This window comes from Strix uralensis, chromosome 18 (assembly GCF_047716275.1).
Source record: "Strix uralensis isolate ZFMK-TIS-50842 chromosome 18, bStrUra1, whole genome shotgun sequence".
In the NCBI taxonomy this organism is placed as follows: Eukaryota; Metazoa; Chordata; class Aves; order Strigiformes; family Strigidae; genus Strix; species Strix uralensis.
The window spans coordinates 2693173-2701492 of NC_133989.1; positions in this window are offsets into that span (position 1 = coordinate 2693173).

Below are 8320 nucleotides of genomic sequence, written 5' to 3' on the forward strand. Positions count from 1 at the left end.
GAATTTAGCTGTAACAAAACAAAGGAGGCAGCAAACAGCAGCACTTGCAAAGGCGGGTCAAGATGGCATTGGAAGGCTTGTCTGACTCTCTCAAGGTGGTAAAAGGAGAGGTTTTCTATGAAAAAGTCCTTTTCTCCAATTGGTTTCTTCTGGCTCTGCCTCTGAGGGAGGTGATTTCACTGCACTAGAGCCTTGGCATTTATGAACCACTGATCCTGCCATCTGCATTGGAATCTCCGCTGTGTCCATCACTGCCATGCAGGAGGATGGGGTGGGACAGGTCCTACCCTCATCTACCCTGCAAGGGATGCCCTTAGCCAGCCAAGGGCCTTCTCTAGCCTTGGCTGCATTAAACACCCAACAGCTTCACTGAGGATGGGGTATAAATTTAAATTTTTGGTGCAGTGTTTCCCTAAATCTGACTGAAGTCTTCACAAATGACAACGATGGCATCTGAGGGGCAAGGAGAGCCTTGCCAGGGCTGCATGGCTTGATGTGCTTAAAGGAAAGGGATGTATGTGGCTCTGAGCTCCTGTGTTGGGATCAACATTGCTGACCCCCTTGGATCTCACCTAACCAGAGATCTTTCAGGGACCATTTTTGCAGACATCTGCTTTCCCATTTAATTGATTTTCACAACTGCCAGCTAGATTATTTGGGTAAAGATGTTTATATCTTGGATAAACACCAGGAAGTTGAGGTGCTGATCTAGGACCCCTTGAACCATCCCCTTGAACATTTGGGGAATTACTTGTAATATGTTGTTGCTATGGCTCTGGACAGATTTTCTTGTATCCTAGCAATGATTGTCTTTGACTGAAGCTTTGGTTGCTACAGTTGGGATCCTGACAGAAATATTCAGACTGTCAGACTCTTGCCTGTTCTTGTGCTGTGTCTTCCACAAATGATCTCCTGCCTCTCTCCACAAAACTGATAGCTTGCCTCAGGCAACGTCATTCCTTGCAACCTAGCAATTTACACCTTGCTGAAATGATTGCGATACTAGAATAACATCACTTCAGCATGGGACCTGACTTGATTTTTAATAAACTGCAGGGCTGGTGTGATCAGTACTTATGAGTCACTGGCTGTAGCAGAGCTGAGTCGCTCTCTGCCTTCAAAACCAGTTTCAGTGAATCCCCCCTCAGAAGCCTCATTGATTTTTGCCTGCATGATTTATATATTTGTGTTTGCCTCCTGCGTATAAAGGAGCAAACAATGGCTGGGTCTGCTCACAGAGGCAGTTCTTTGAAGCAAATATCTCTGAAAGAAACACTTTCATGAATTCCAAAGCTTCTTTTCTCATGTGAGAAGAAAATAATAAATAGAAAACCCCAGCAACATAAAAAATATTAGGTACGCGGATTTTCAAATGTAGAAAGTTTTCCACAGGCCCAGCAAACAACATTTTCCAGAGTAGAACAAGCCACGCAGGAATGTGTCTGTCTAAGCTTGCTTCTCCCCTGGACCGATGCAGCGGCGGTGCTGGCAGAGGGCTGCGCACCGGCGCGGGGTGAAGGGCTGAGGGCTGGCACTGCCAGCTCTCACGGTTAGTGAGGGCTTGTGATGCCTCATCAACAGCCACTGCAGTTAAATAAACATCTCAGAACATCTGGTGTTTCTCTTTCTTATAGATGCAAAAAGCCTTAGTCAAGAAGACAAGTGTACGCTCTCTGTAGGATGGGGCAAAGAAGGATTGAAAAGAACCTCATATACATGTTTTAATCCTATGATTTTTAAGAAAAACTGCTTTTTGGACTATGATTCATATTTGTGGGCTCTTTGGTTTCTATGTTAAGTGGTCAGCCCTTTTTTCCTTGCACAAAGAAAAGCTCAGCTCAGTGATTTGAGTCTTCATTAAGCACAAAGATGAGAAACCTCTCTCCGGCAGAAAGGATGCACCACAGGAACCTCTTTCGCTGGAGTTGTTTGAATACAGAGAGAAAAATGGCTCTTAGGTTCTGGCACAGGCTTTTATATTTGCTATTATAGTTGATTGATTTTTTTCCCTCTGTGCTGTGTGGAGCTGTATGTCTGATTTCCATTTAAAAACTCCGTTGCTCAAGGAGTTTGTATGTGTGTAACGTGTACCTAAGCCATAGGATCAAACTCACATGGGAACAGCTCTGCATCCACCAAAATTTTTGTCCCACGAAAAGGACGTAATCTGTGGTTTCAATGTTCTCCTCTTCCAAGAGTCTGATTTGATCTTCCTGACAGTAACAAGATCATGACTGAAAATATTTGAGGATTGCAAATATTCTGAGCACTTTTTGGACAGGCAGCGGGGACAATTTGCCCATACCCATCTTTTCTTCCTTTACACAAATTAGTCAGCTCCTCTCTGACTGCACTAAAATGCTTTCATCAGGATTACAAGAAAAATTATGTTAGCACAAGTCTTGCTACTAACAAGGAGGGTTTTTGTTATTTGCTGCTCATTTATCCATACTTCTCTTTGTGTGAAATAGTCTGTGGAGTCCTTTTTCATTTCTCTCTTAGTCTATAAGGCCAAAATTTGAAAGAATGGATGAACTTTTACTCCTGATAGTGTAGATAGTCCTGAGGACTTCAAGGAAAGTAAGTAGAGACATGTTGTTGTGTTTTTGGAGATGGTAGACAAAAAGAAATATGCCAGTGTCCATTCCTCCAAATTTCTACCCCCAGCTCATCTGAAGAGTTTGATTGAATGTCCATCATCACAGATGAGAGGAGGTGGTAGATCCTGTGTACTTTGGGTGTGTTGTACCCCGTGTGAGGGTTTCAAACCCATGGAGCAAGAGATCATTCAGACTAAGAGTTTTGTTCTGTAAAGAAAGGAGCCATTTGATTCTTAAACCTGGAGGCCAGAGCTGGGAATGGATTTCTATTCCTCCAAGTTCATTCAGAGATGAACATCTGATCTGAAACCCATTTCCACTTGGAAATATGTTACAGGAGATCAAAAGAGGAATATTTTATCCCCTTAGGGAGTAGACTTTTATGTATATTGCTCAGTGTAGAAAATGTCTTCTTCCTGTTGAACAGTGAAATAAAAATGACATGACTGCTTCCATTTGCCAAGAGCATTTTCAGCCTGAGCCAGCCCAAAGGCACAACTTGGTATTTTCAAGTGTCAATCAAAGATGCTTTCCCTTCAGCTGGTGCAGGGTCCAACAATAGGCCATATGGGACATTAGTCTATGCCAAATGAAGAAGAATTGAATCGGGAATAAAATATGTCAAAGTATCTTCATGCTAATTCCAAGCTCTACTGTCATCATGATGGGAGGGGACTTGCTGTAGTCATGCCAGCCCAATCATCTCCATTGGTAAAATAAAAAGAAGCACAGGTATAAATATCCCTGCACTTTTGGATATTTAGAGTGGCAGGATGAGGTCTAAAGACATCCTGATAAAATATTTTTGCAGAAAAGTACAAAAAATAACTGAGTTCTTAAATAGTATGAGACTGCTGTGGGTTTCTGACAATACTTTGATGGGCATGGTCCAGATCTCCAAAGATATTCAGGCACTTGAAACCAAGTGTTTATGTTCCTCTACTCAGACTGAGGGGTACATAGTGCTGTAAATAACTGCTGTGCAAATTCGTGTGTTGTACATGAATCTGGACCCAAGTAAAGGCCAGTGTGTTATTAATATGCAGGACTTCTGCTTTGAAAGCAGGCAAAGAAGCTGTAATTTTAGAGGAAGATAGTATAGTTTTTGGAAATCAGTGGAAAATGGGTGTCTTTCTGAAAAACTTCCTCCTTAATCAACGAAGCCCTTGTGATCCAGAAAACTGTGGGAGTAACAGATGGCTGATGTTTCTTTTCATGTAGACCAGTCAGCAGGAAAATAATAGAAGCATGTGTCTTGAGGAGCAAAAAGAAGATGTGAGCCTGAAGGTACCAGTGATGTGGGAAATGGACGCAGACAAGCCAGGTGCTACCTTCCTGGTTATCAAAAGACTTTCTTCTGTTGCTCAGAAAGATATGTGAAGGGAGAAGGGATCTTTGGCCCTAATTCAGACTATTAGGGCATCTTTTTCTGGAGCTCTTGGGCTGCCTTCATTCCACCTCCCTAGGTCCACACTGGAGAGATGCAGCACCCAGATCAGGTACCAGTACAGTGAATGTGGCCACGGCTTGTCTCGCAGCCATAAAAAGATGATGCTCTGAACCTCCTTTTTCTTATTTTTTAACTTTGAATGCAGACTTCATAGTAGGTACCAAAGGTCATCTCAGCTGTCTTGATTTTAGCCAGTCTATCAGACAGGGTGGTAGCATCTCAACAACTCCCAATTCCATCTTTCCTCCCCTCTTTGGACAGTACTTCTCAAGATTCACATCCTAAGACTGTCTGTCAGCTGTATATGAATGAATTCAGCCAGCAATGAGGACACTGATGGAAAAATAAGAAGCTGGAACAGAACTGTCTTTATATCTACTGCAGGAAGCTTTTGGACAGAGCTTAAGGAAGTATATATACATATATTTTTTCATCCTAGTTCTTACAAACTCAGGAGGGACAAAATGCTGTTGAATTCTGGAGATCACCAGAAATCAGCATTTCAGGGTTGCTTCAAAAGTGATGGGAAAGCTGCCCTTATTTCCCACACAAGCAAGGCAGGACCCCAGTGCCAATGAGTGTGAGCCAGTTACTACTCAACTATAATTGAGATTTAACAGCTATCATTTCCTATTGGTTAACCAAGGAAATATTTATGGCCAAAGCTTGGTGCCAAGCACAATATTTATGACCAAGTTTTTAGCACTGACTGCATTTTTTAATGCTGATTTTTGCACAGAGGATACAGATCACATTCACACTGACGTGGGCATGAAACGGAAGCCTGAAGTCCTGACGACAGAGCCTGGAGCAGGGTCTCTCTCTGGCAAATCTCACCCTTGCCTTCACGGCAGCCTCGGTGAGAGCACTTGAAGTAGACATCAGAAGGCCTGGATTGCTCTGCTCTGCTCTCCATGCCTGGCTAAAATGACCTCTACTCAGGGTGCTAATGCCTGGTGTGGGTGTTCTAGATCGTGTCTACGCACTGGGATTGAGGACTTCAAATCAGGGCAGCACCCCCTGAGCTCCACTGATTCAACCAGGGGTAGCTGGAGATGCTCCCAGCTCCACTCTCCAGCTGGATGGACGGTGCAAGCACCACTAAGCCCCTGACGTTCGTAGCCCAGGGTGCTCAGCAGATTTATTACACTTCACATTAAAACAACAGGCCAGGAGCTCGGGGGAGGTTGTAACTTATTCAGCCACCTCATTTGGCTAATTACACTGTGGCTCTCATCAAGCCCCGCTTTGCTTGTAGCATGCAGCATCCTTGGACAGGTTTGTGCTGGTTGGGAAGATGTGATCTGTAGCTGGTGCTGATTATGAAGAGAAAAGGGAAAGGATTTGTCAATCAGTCAACTTCAGATTTCTTTAGCAAATGAATTGGACAGCATTTGCCCTCTGGTAAGGAAGGACAAGAGCCTAATTTAGATCTACAAAGCTGAGCAGTGAAATCAAAGCTATCCTTGGAGAACAAACTTGTCTGGAGAGACATGCTTCTGTTCTCCAATTTAAAAAATCCATCTTCTTGGATCTTGAGAGAAGTGAAAGCTGCCTCCTTGCTCTCTACGGCTCTTTACAATGAAGCCTGGCATTTACAAATAAGACGTAGAGGATCATCTGATTTGTAACATGAGGTCTTTAATAGTTGTAGAGATGGAAGCCTTAATGAGGCCACGACTTGCTGCTTTGTTTCTTTCCATTTTCAATGGTTGACTCACTTTGTTTGTTGCTTTGTTTTAGCATAGCCAGAATCACAAGTCCTCTTGTTGCTTTATTAATAATGAACCTTATTCAGAAATTCCCAGGATATGTCTGAGTGAGGAATGGGAATAGGAGAAATCCAGAGAAGAAGAAATATCTGGATTAGTGCATTTTGTGGACATCATGAGTCAATGGTCAGAGAAAAAGATGATCACCATGTTACACAGCTGTGGAGGGGAGATAGAAGTGGGAACCAAGCAGGAGGCAAAGGTGGTGAGAGAATTCCCCCTGCTCTCTGTCAGCACAGCCTGTTCAGAGGTAAATACAACTGGATGCTCCCCAGAGATTTGTTATGGAGCTAATCCTGCAAGGTGCTGAGCTCCCTTAACTCCCAGCTCAGTAATGCACAGGAATTTCAAGACAACACAATAGGTTAATGCATTAGGGCTCCGCGCTTGGATTCAAATCTCCATCAGCTCACAGAGAGGAGGGAGAGATGTTGATTAGCCATACCACCCTGCTGTGAAGTGTATATATTATCTGCTCCGTGCCCTGTTGAGCATCTCCACATGGCTGGAACCATGGAGGGTGTTCCTGGGTCAGCACTGTGGTGCCCTGGCTGGGGGACATGACCCTGTGGTGGCCCTGAGTACCCAGGGCCTGGCTGCCAGGCAATGGGATGCCAGTTTTGTCGGCTCCCTGTGTGTGCTCTGTGATGGGAACTGGTCTAGAAAGGAATCTCGTGGGTGATGCAACTTTGGAGCAGCAGCTCACGTCAGACGCGCTGCTCATCGCCAACAGAAAGGTGGTTTCTGGCTGTAGTTGCTGTAAAGCCATGACACTGCCTTTGTTCCCAGAGTCTGATCATTGCCACGAGGATGCTCCAGGAAATAATGAGAGGCTACAGTAGTATTGTATGGTTGGAAACCCGTCCACTCCACAGCCAACTTCCAAAAAAAGAAAGAAGCCTGGGAGAAACCTGGGCTTCATGACCATATCTACTGCTTTGGAAATAATCGTTACTATACTTGCTTTTTCTCTGTTTTTACTGCCATGCAGGTGTCCCTGCATGGCCAAAAGTCTCTTACACAGTAAAAATATTTAATTTAGTTAAAAATGTCTTTCAGTGTCTTCTGGCACTTCACAGGCAATCTGAAATAAATATGAATAAATCAGTCACTCCTGTGAGGCCAGCAGTACCTTGCAGATTTCCCCAGAGGCAGATCGAGCCGCTCTTCTGAGAAACAGCCTTGCACGTCCCTCTGCTCTGCTCATTTCCATCCACATTTAGCTGAAAGGAGATCTCTCCCCCTTCAGTGTTGGTTTTCTTCCTACTGCTTTTGCTCCACCTGAAGTCTCTGTTGATGACAAAGCCGTTAGGAACAGGAGAGAGAAATCTTCTTTATCACAGGAATGGAGACAAGGAAAAAAAAAATCAGATCACCTTTGAAAGCAAAGATGGTGCTTCTCAAGCATTCCATTAACCCAAACAGAGAACAAGTAAGGAGATATTATCATTATTATGTCCCACTTCTGTAGATTCCAACATGCAGATGACATTTTACAAAATAAACAGAGGCCAAGGGCTTGCCCTGGAGAGCTGGCAGTGACATCCAAGACAAGATCATGGAGAGAGAGGGCGAATCCAAAGAAAACATGCAGTCCTGGGACTCCCTGTTAGTGCAGCGTGCCTCTGCCTCCTTGAGCAGTTGAATTTTTTCCATATTGAACTAGTGATGGCAGGAGAGGGGGCTCAGGCACGGTGTATATGCAGGCACCCAACTCTTGGGGACCTTCTGTCAGTGCCTTTTACAGGATAAAAATTATCTGAGAAAGGGCTAAAGTGGGGAAGAGATTTGCAGGAGTGCAGAATGCAAGACAGTGGATTCAAGAGTTACCAGATTCTTGCAAAATCATGGAATTCTACTAAATGACCAAAAACACTTGAACCTGAGCTTGTTACTGGCTTGCCCTTATTTCAAGGACAAGTCTGAGATTTCATTGAAAACCTTGGGGGAAACACTGCTTTAGTTCTGTTTAGTTTAGTCTACAATCTTCAATAGCTGGGATGTTTGCATTCAGTTTTTGTGAACATCTGGATTACTCAAATTATCCATGACTTTTTCAGACAAAGGAAGATAATAATAATGAGGAGGCTCAGAGCCAGATGCCTGAGAATCAGGCCGGAGTTGCAGCTTTCTCCCACAATAAAAATCATTAAAAACCTTTAAATGGCATCTTTTGTCCCAGTCAGACTGAGTCCCTTGCACATCTACCAGGGGAAGACATTGCCTTCCAAATACACACAGGAGCTGATGGAAATTTTGTTATGGCCCAATGATGCAGAAAGAAACTGGCAGTGAGATTTAACAAGGTCACTTCAAGGCACAGAAACCCCTGTAAAATATGCTCGTTCCCCACATCATATAAAAACAGGGCCAGGGAGGTGAGGGATAAACCTTCCACTTATAGGAAACGATGATTTACGATTAATTTCCAAAAGAAAGAAATCCTTTTTTAATCAAAATTATTTATAGGGTTAATCTAAAGGCAGTATTTGCTCGCC